Below are 9,710 nucleotides of genomic sequence, written 5' to 3' on the forward strand. Positions count from 1 at the left end.
AACTTGGAAACACTATGGGACTGTTCTACTCTGTCCTATAGGTTACTGTGAGTGGAGATCAACTTGATGGCAATGGGTTTGGATTTTCAATTTTTAAGGATAAAAATGAGGGTCTTTTGAAAGTAACTTAAAAGGTACTGAAAAAGAAACAGTTTTTATTTCTGTTTTAAAGCACAATAATAGTTAAACAGGAGATATGTTAAGAGAAGATCTGCTTGACAGCGTGCAGTTCTGCTTGCCTTATAAATAACTCAAACTGGGCACTGACCCAAATGGAGAATCTTCCCCACCTCATTCCCCCACTTCACTGTACCTTCACCCCAGCCCCATCTGGAGATTTGGAAGAGAAACCAGATGGGAAAAACCTGCTTTGAAAGCCAAAAAGAGGAAAACACAGACCTGGTATGGATGGGTTGGGGAGCATAATGGGAAAAAGGGGTCCTGGGAAGGCAGGAAAGAGAGAAGAGTAAGAAGATCCAAAAGGGACGGGTTGTCCTACTGAGGGGAAGAAGATTGGTCATTTGAAGTGTCCCAGAGGATTTAAACAGATGCCTCCCTCTCTCATCCCTTTGTTCCCCTTTCCTGTTGAGAAGCTTGGAGATAACTGAGTACTCTCTTCTGAATACTCACTCTCTGTGGCCTCTGAGTTGGAATATAAAAGTGAAGGACAATTCTTCTGGACTCTTTCTGGTTGCTTTATTTATTGTTTATTTAGGTTAATGGATAGAACCTCCACTTCCTTCACTATTAAGTGCATATGTAGTATAGAGCTATACATGCATAAAGACAAATTGTGAGTTTTGTTTCCATTTAGCTAATGAACCATCTCTTAATTCTTAAATTAATTATGTAAGAAAAAAACATGATTTATTGAAAGGCACTTTAAAATGGCACGTGCTATGCCTGGTTAAAAGATTGACTGAAATTTAATTATAAAAATAGATCCTAAATGCTTTCATGATCAATGTTAAAATTCTTGCATTTATACTTCAAAAAAAAATCAGCTCTTTTATATTTGTTTATGTATGTCTTGTATTGTAATAATGACACAAGAAGAAAGATTTTAGGCTACTGACCTTTTCTCTGCAAATAATCCAAAGCTGGTGGGAGTAGTCAGCTGTAATAAATGGGAGATGAAAATGGATATAATTGTCATAATGTTTTATGTTTTGAGCAGTAGGTTTTGCTAGATTTATTTTATGCTGGGCTCTCAAGAGAAGCAAAACCTGCCAACATTACTTATGTATAGAGAATAATTTAGCTCAAGGAAATGGCTCACACAGTTGCGGAAGTTGGCAAGTCCCCTGTCCATGGTCAGACGTCAGGTTATAGGCTTCTCCTGACTCAGAGAGCTGCAGGCCATACAGCAGGCTGCTGGCTCCTGGGGCTGCAGAGGCTAGTGAACCACAATATAGGCAGGCATATGGCAGACCACTAGCTCAAGTCCCAAGAACCAGAAGTCAAATGCCAGGAGCTGGATGCTAGATCCAGAGTGAGCAAAAAGCTAAAGAGATTTTTCAGAATGTCCATATGTACTTTTTGCAGCCCACCTCCCTGAGGAAACTACCTTTCACTTGATTGGCTGCTCATAGCATATCTCATCATGGAAATGGTTACATTATATCAGATCTCATCATGTGGGATGACTACATTATAATTGCAAAACCATAGAATCATGGCCCAGCTAAATCGACACACAACATTTACCATCACAGCATTAGACATTTAGAAGGGAATTTTGCTTAGATGAATGCAAATTATGCATCTGACTAAAATTAAAGACAATTTCAAAGTCTTGAGATAAGATGTCTAATTGTGCTCAGTTGAGTGGTAAAGTGACTGAATGACAAAGTTGTGATCAGATGGAATATCACTAGTGATATTCACATCACTTGTACACATTTAATAGGGCTTCGAGTCCTTAAGACAACTCTGTTTTAAAGTAGACAAATTTAAGTGTTTATTTTACTTACCAATTTAGGAAAAATAACAATCATAATTGATAAAATGGCTATCTTAAGGACATGAAGCTCCAGAATAGCTTCATGAACAGGAAATAACCAGCCAGTGAAATCTGATGGAGTGATAGCTGTAAGAAGACAGTGGCTTGGCACTCTGAGAGGCTGGAAATACATCATCTGCACTGAGAAATAAGTTCTGTTGTTTAATGCTTAGAGTATCAAGAAGCATCAACCAAAGCAATTAACACTTGTATTCTAAGTGTGCTCATCATTTGACATGGATTTTTTAAAAAATTTAATCTTCCTAAGAACACCCAGAGAAATTATTTTTATTCTTTTCATTTTATAGGTGAGGAAACCAAGGACACAGAGGTTAACACATTGCCTGTAGACCTATGCTGGTAAGTGGAGGAGTCAACTCCCAAAGCCCAGCACCGTGACTCTTAATGAGAGCTTTGTACTTCTACGCTCCACATGTCACTTCATATGAAAGTGGAATTTCAGATTTTATCCAATATAGTAGATGTTGTGTAAAGGGCTTTGGACAAGTTCCAGATATGTCCCTTGGTGCAGGCCGGCACTCAGAAGGTTAAGAGTTTGCACATGCCTCTTGTGACCACAGAATTTTGTTTGGCCTGGGCACAGCTGAACTGATCCTGGGACAGTGCTCCTGTGGAAGGGCCCCTCTCTGTATTGCTGTACCTGTTAACGAGGTAAGGGCAAGGGTGGTCTGGTAAAGCAGGAAGCAAAGAACTGTTCAGAGCATGTGGGGAAATGTGAGTGCCTCAGAACCTAGAGACCTTGGGGGTCTCAGGCCCATGGGAAGTCAAGTTCAGGTGCAGTCCCATTGACTAGGGAAAGAGGGAGCCATTGGTTCCAGCTAGCTCATTGCCTGGCAACCCAGCGAGACTTCTGGGGTCCTGCATCAGAAAATAGTCTTTGTCTCCAATAATATAATACACCAACTGACTTAGAAATCAGTTTCATAATTTAGAGAGTATTAGGAATTAAAAAAATTTAAACTAAAAAGAAAATATCTAGTTAAATTCTACTTCTTGGTTATGCAGTCCTTTTAAGAGTAAAAAGTGTTACAGTTTTGGAGGAAACAAAATAATTTGTTCTCTCACCTTCTTTACCAGTTTAAACGAACAAACAAAAAGCCAAAAAAGCCATCTTTTTCCCACGCAAAGCCTGGTGGGTTCAAACCACTGACCTTTTGGTTAGCAGCTGAATGCTTAAACTTCTGCACTACCAGAAGTCCTTTACCATTTTGTGGTTGTTAAGTGCTGTCGAGTCTGTTTCAACTCATGCTAACCTCACAGGCAACAGAATGAACCACTGCCCTAGCCTGGGCCACATTTCAATCATTGCTATGCTTAAGCTCATCGTTGCAGTCATTGTGTCAATCTATCAATCCACCGATTTAGGCAAAGCTTATTAAGGGGCTGAATTCAGAAGACTTTTTATGTATCAGTGCTGCAGTGGTTAAGACATTTGGCTGTTAACCAAAAGGTCAGTGGTTCAAACCCACTAGCTGTTCCGTGGAAGAAAGATGAAGCAATCTGCTTCTATAAAGACTCACAGCCTTGTAAACCTAATGAGGGCTGCTATGAGTCAGAATGGACTTGATGACAGTATTTTGTTTTTATTGTGAGAACATGAATGTTGGAATTATGGAGTTAAATTGTTGGTTCTCAGTATAACCTTAGATACTGATCCTGACTGTACCACTGAAGTTCTGTTTCTTTATTTTTTAAGCTTTTATCACATCGCTGCAGTATGCAAGGTATGCAGTGGAACAACTAAGATGCTATCCACCTTCACATGACAGTCACCCTTGTTTCCCTTCAGAAGTAGGGGAGTACAAACAAAAAATATCTTTGCCCTTGGCAGCACATAATTTAAAAGGATGTGCTGTAGCAAATAGGTGAGCAGTAGAAGATAAACAGAGCGAGAGAGCGAGAGAGCGAGAGAGAGAGAGAGAGAGAGAGAGAGAGAAAGCAAACCCTGGAACACAGCAGCATTCTTGAATTCATGTTAGGATAGTTTTTTTTGCTGCTTAGAGAGGCACTGATATTATTACTATTTTAAATGCTGTTTTTACATTTGAATCTAGTTTTTGCTTCTGATATCTTTTAAAGCCTGATATTCTTCATATAATCTAGATTTATGAATTGGTAGATCAAATTTATAATCCAGAGCTGCCAGTTTGGAGGCTGAGATGACTGCACTGATGTGGAGATAATGATTATTACCTAAGTCAGATGAGCTTTCACCACGTTTCAGGATCATACTGTCTAACATTCAGAGAAATCCTAGTACATTTTCAGGCTGATGTAACAAGGTGATGAGCATAATAGGACTGAATAAAGGTAATGTTTTGTATACTGTCTCTATTAATGTTTATAAAGTATACTATCCAAATTCATGCAAAAAATTTTTTTGAAGATTGTAAGCCTAGAAGAGCCTCAGTGTTTGTATTTATTTTGGCATTTCCAAAATAAACTTGAAGAGGTTTTAATGTAGATGGCAAGTCATAAATCTGACTCCTGATGCTCCTTGATACATTCCCATGCTGACTTACCATCAAATAATCAGGGAAAGTGAAAAAAAGACAACTTTTTAAAAGTTCTCAGTTGGGAAGTATAATGTATCATATGCCACTCATGTCCCCAGATGGGTGTTAGTCTAATTTTGTAGAATTGCATATGGAAAAGTTTTTACCAACAATCAGAGACCACCCTATTTTCACTTTGCCATGGCTGGCTGTGCTGGTGACCACTAAAGGGGCTTGCTAGTTTGCTGTTGTTGTTAGGTGTCATTGAGTCAGCTCTGACTCATAGTGACCCTATGTATAACAGAACGAAACACTGCCTGGTCGTGAGCCATCCTCACAATCCTTGCTATAATTGAGCCCGTTGTTACAGCCACTGTGTAAATCCATCTTGTTGAGGGTTTACCACTTTTCGCTGACTCTCTACTTTACCAAGTGTGATACTTTCTCCAGGGGCTGGTTCTTTTTGACAACATGATGAAAGAAGGTGAGACAAAGTCTGGCCATTCTCAATTCCAAGGAGCATTCCTGCTGCACTTCTTCCAGGACATATTTATTCATTCTTCTGGCAGTCCATGGTATTTTCAGTATTCTTCTCCAACACCATAATAGAAATGATCAACTCTTCTTCGGTCTTCCTTATTCATTGCTTAGCTTTCACATGCATAGGTGGTGCCACCAATTTACTCCATTTTGCTTATCACTCTCCTCAGTTGAACTTGTGGTGTTTTCTTTGGATCCTAGCTAACTCCATGATTTATCTTTGGACATTGCTGTATAACTCTTCCTAAAACAATGCTTTGCAAAAAATCACTTTTTGTCTTCCATGAAATCTTGTTACCAACTGACAAAGTTTAAACACTTTAGCTTTGACCTTAAAGCCCTGCCTAAGTGTATCTTTTCACCTATGCTTCCTGAAACTTCAACCAAACCAGTCCATTCTTGTTCTATGAACAGGCCCTGAACATTCTCACCCCTAGCCCTTTGCACTTGCCATTGTTTATTCTGCTTAAAATCATTGAGAGAGAGAGAGAGAGAGAGAGAGAAAGCAAACCTGGAACACAGTAGCTTTCTTCAATTCATGTTATTTTATGTTCTACCCGTCTCCTTACTTCCTTTAGGTTTTAGAGAAAGAAAGCCAATAACAGATTACCTTTCTTGCCCTGATTCTGTTGTAAGATAGACACTTAAATGTTAGTGAATGGTTGGTTTTTTTATGGAAGATGGAATTCAAGAAGGCAAGGACATCGCAAAAGGTCACATCACGATCACAGTCCTGGGCTGCTGCAGTTGGCATTACATTCACTCCAAAAAAGGATGGTGCTACTCAAACTCTCATGTACATACTTCTAAAGCTTGAAGACTTTCATATTTTATTTTTGGCTTTGCAGTGTTCTTCAACCCTTTTTCTCTCATCTTTGAGGCTAGAGTATGTTTGAAATAATAGCTCCAGCGGGAAGCCACACCATTAATCTTATTGTTGCTTGTAGGCTCACTTTTGGTCTTAAATCCTGATAAGGCTGCAGTTTTACTAACACTTCTTATTACTACTTGGGGTGACAGTACAGAAGCAGTGGTTGCTCTTAGTAGCTTGAAGGCTTCAAACTGTGGTTCTCTCATTGAACTCAAATTAGCATAGTCCTCAGGCAGAGACCATTTCCTTTGGTAAAGCTGCATTTCCTTTAATCTCAGTCTGTAGGCTTGATAACTTTGGTCTGAATTTCTTTCTCCTTCATACATTTTACTAAAAGTTACAAGAAAGAGCCAATACACAACAACAACAACTGACAGAGGAGTGGTGGCAACACACAGCATCACTATGAATATTCAGGTCAATTCCCCTAACACTAGAGTTTCTATCAGCACATGACTATTTTACCAAAGTGAATCAAGAATTCGACCAAATACATTGCTGTACCATTATTAGGATCACCAGCTTTCCAGCTAACTTGCCTTCGAGAAGACATGGCATATTTTGGCTTAAGTTCCTGGTAGTGCCCAACTTGCAGATTCCTGTTTCTGTGTCAGTTAAGATTTTATTTCAGTGTTTTTAAGAAAACATCCAAATGTGTAACTCAAAAAATAGAGAAGATTATTTCCTTTTCAATGTAAAAAAGTCTGGAACCCACTCTCCTATTTATCTGCTATGCCATCCTTTGTACTTAGATTCCAGATTTAAGGTTGCCTTACAGGCCCAAAATAGCAGCTGGAGTTTCAGATGTTTTGTCTGAAAGCAGAGGAGAGACCAAGAGGCAGTCATTCCAATAGAACAAGGGGTTATGGCATAGTTTAAGGTCAGGAAAAGTGTGTGTCAGGGTTGAATCCTTTCACCAAATTTATTCAATCTGTATATTGAGCAAATAATCCAAGCAAGAAGCTGGGCTATATGAGAAGAACCCAGCATCAGGATTGGAGGAAGACTCATTAACAATCTGTAATATGCAGATGACACAACCTTCCTTGCTGAAAGTGAAGATGACTTGAAGCATTTACTGATGAAGATCAAAGACTACAGCTTTCAATATGATTGCACCTCAACATAAAGAAAACAAAAATCCTCACAAGCAATATTATGGTAAACAGAGAAAAGATTGAAGTTGTCAAGGATTTCATTTTACTTGGATCCACAGCCAACACCAATGGAAACAACAGTCAAGAAATCAAACGACATATTGCACAGGACAAATGTACTGCAACAGGGCTCTTTAAAGGGTTAAAGAGTATAGTTGTCACTTTGAAAACTTAAGTATGCCTGACCTAAGCCATGGTATTTTCAATAGCCTCATATAGGTGTGAAAGATGGGCAACAAATAAGGAAGACTAAAGAGGAATTGATGCATTTGAACTGTGGTCTTGAGGAAATATTGAAAATAACTTGGACTGGCAGAAGAACTAATAAATCTGTCTTGGAAGTATAATTGGATTGCTCCTTAGAAGTGAGAATAGCCAGGCTTTATACTTTAGTCTTGTTATCAGAAGGGATCAGTCCCTGGAGAAGTATATCATGCTTAGTAAAGTAGTTGTTGTTATTTGCCATCGAGTCGGCCCTGACTCCTAGCGACCCCTCCTTGGGTTTCCGAGGCAGTTATCACTACGGAAGTAGGATTGCCCAACCTTCCTTCCGAGGAGTGGCTGGTGTAGTAGAGGGTCAGTGAAAAAAGGGGAAACCCTCAAAGAAATGGATTGACACAGTTGCAATAACTGAGAGGATAGCATAGGACCAGGCAGTGCTTCATTCTGTTGTACATGGGGTTTCTATGAGTTGGAACTGATTTGACGGCACCTAACAACAACATTTTCCATCTACATACCTTTAATGTTTCTAAATGCACTGGCATATTTTGTATTCAATTTTTCCTCCTTATTCTTTTTCCTGTAGGCCTTGGGGTCAAATTGAGTCATGTCTTCTGCCTCTGATTGTTGGCCTGACTTTTCTCCACACCAGTTGATCTGCTGCCATTTTGGGGCTTCCCTTCACCGTTCTTTTAGGTTGAATCCATCATTTTCTGTTTTCCCTCACCTTTCTCTTTTCTGGTTAACTGTACTAATTTGTTGGAATATAATGTTAAGTAGAATCCTTAGAAAGGATACATTTGAGGAGAATTTGAGCTTATGAATTGATAAAAGATAGTTTTATTCTATCTACATTAGAATAATAATTTTTCAGAATAGAAAATAAATCGCTGGAAAAATTATATTCCTTCATAATTTTGAAGGTATTGGTCTATTATCTTTTAGCATCCAGAATTACTACTGAAAAACCCATGTAATTCTGATCTTGTTCTTTGGTAGGTGACTTATATTTTCTCATTGGAAACTGGTAAGATTCAAATTTGGCGTTACATTTCTCAATGATGTGCCCTAAGGTTTTTTTTTCCCCCAGTGGGAAAAACTCAGTGAGAGTCTTCCCACAGTATTTAGTAAGGTCTTGTTGAGTGTTCCTGTTTTTTTTTTTTTTGCCTTCTGTGCTGTTGGTTATTAATGATGGTTAATGCTCAAAGCCAGGGAGGTGGTAGCAAGAATGTTCAAATGGGAATCTTGAAGTGAGAGCTGGGTTTCCATTGATCAGATACTCCTCCCATGAGGAGATTATGCCTCTACTGTGAAATTTGCAGTAGTTGTTTTGTTTGAAAGAAACCAGTAAGCCACCATTCCAGATAGATGTGGGTGAACAGTCTCAGCTCACTGATGTAGATAAGGCTTAGAGGAGATAATCGACTCTGCTTCTAATACAAGTTAAAAACTTGAACCATTGAAAAGAAAATTCTAGTTTTCTGTTGCTATACAAGTACAGGGTTCTTTAAAAATATTCTTCAATATCAGCAACAACGAATGACGTGTTTTGTGAAATTTAATTCATTTCAAGCAAAGACATCTTGTAATTAGAGGGACAGTTTGGCTGTAATTAGTTTGGCTGTAATTACTTTGACCTAATCATTTCTTCTTGCCTGCCATACAGCATTTTATAATAATTGGTTCCTACCCAAATCAGGAGTTCTAGTGTTGCAGTGGTAAAGGCATTCACATGCTAACCAAGAAGGTGGTGGTTCAAAACCACCAGCAGCTCCATAGGCTAAAGATAAGCAATACATTTCCATAAATATTTACAGCCTTTGAAACCCAGTGTGGCAGTTCTACTCTGTCCTGGAGGGTCACTGTGAGTCAGAATCAACTCCATGGCAATTTTTTTTTTTTAAATTTTTTTGTTGCCTAAATCAGAGTATTAGAGAGAAAATTGTGTGAATTCATTAATTATGTCCTTATACAAATTTTTGAAGGCCTAACAAGAATTAAACAGGAATGAAGTTAAATAAAATTATAGCTGTATAAAGGTATTTTTGGGAGGTCTGGTGGCATAGTGCCTAAGGCAACTGACTGCTAACCAGAAGGCTGGCAGTTCAAACCCACCAGCCACTCCTTGGAAGGAAGGTTGGGCAATGTACTCCCACAGTGATACCACCTCAGACACCCAAGGAGGGGTAGCTATGAGTTGGATCTGACTTGACGGCAATGAGTTAGTGAATGAATAAAGGTATTATTTAAAATGGACAAGATTATTATTTTTTAAAAAATCTGAATTGGAAAATCTCTATTTTTATGGGATGGGGGAGGATCTCATTGCTATAGGGGATTCTCCTATACTATAGCTAACAAACCTAAGTATAACATTTTATGTTGTTGTTATTGTTATGTGC

The sequence above is a fragment of the Orycteropus afer genome, unplaced genomic scaffold (genome assembly GCF_000298275.1).
Source record: "Orycteropus afer afer isolate SDZICR_OR568_19922 unplaced genomic scaffold, OryAfe1.0 scaffold00011, whole genome shotgun sequence".
Taxonomy (NCBI): Eukaryota; Metazoa; Chordata; class Mammalia; order Tubulidentata; family Orycteropodidae; genus Orycteropus; species Orycteropus afer.